The sequence below is a fragment of the Triticum dicoccoides genome, chromosome 7A, assembly GCF_002162155.2.
Source record: "Triticum dicoccoides isolate Atlit2015 ecotype Zavitan chromosome 7A, WEW_v2.0, whole genome shotgun sequence".
Lineage (NCBI taxonomy): Eukaryota > Viridiplantae > Streptophyta > Magnoliopsida > Poales > Poaceae > Triticum > Triticum dicoccoides.
In genome coordinates this window covers 93,500,073-93,500,757 of record NC_041392.1, presented here as the reverse complement: position 1 = coordinate 93,500,757, position 685 = coordinate 93,500,073, and positions in this window count along the sequence as shown.

Sequence of the window (685 nt, the reverse complement as noted above, 5' to 3'; positions counted from 1 at the left end):
AACACGAAAGAAGTCCGGAGTTCAAATAAGTTTAAAAAACATTGAAGTGGCCATGTAACAGATGAGTTCTCGTCCGAAACCCTGATACTCGGAAAGAGTATGTCCAGTTTGTACACGAAGTGTGTCCAGCTTTTGCCGTGACCCTCTCTACTCTTTCGCGCATGCTATGCGGGTGATATGATGATACCATGCCAAGTTTCAACATTTTCAGGATTCATTTTGTAGTAATTTTCAATTTCACGGTCATTTAGCTATCTAAACAATTAGGTAAATGACCGAAAAACAACAAATGATGTCAGAACATGTTGGAAATTGATGACGTCGCTTTAAATGCTGCATACTGAACACAAAAGAAGTCCAGAGTTCACATAAGTTTAAAAAACATTGAAGTGGCCATGTAACAGATGAGTTCTCGTCCGAAACGCTGATACTCGGAAAGAGTTTGTCCAGTTTGTACATGAAGTGCGTCCAGTTTTTGCCGTGACCCTCTCTACTCTTTCGCGCATGCTATGCGGGTGATATGATGATACCATGCTAAGTTTCAACATTTTCAGGATTCATTTTGTAGTGATTTTCAATTTCACGGTCATTTAGCTCTCTAAACAATTAGGTAAATGACCGAAAAACAACAAATGATGTCAGAACATGTTGGAAATTGATGTTGTCGCTTTAAATACTGCATACT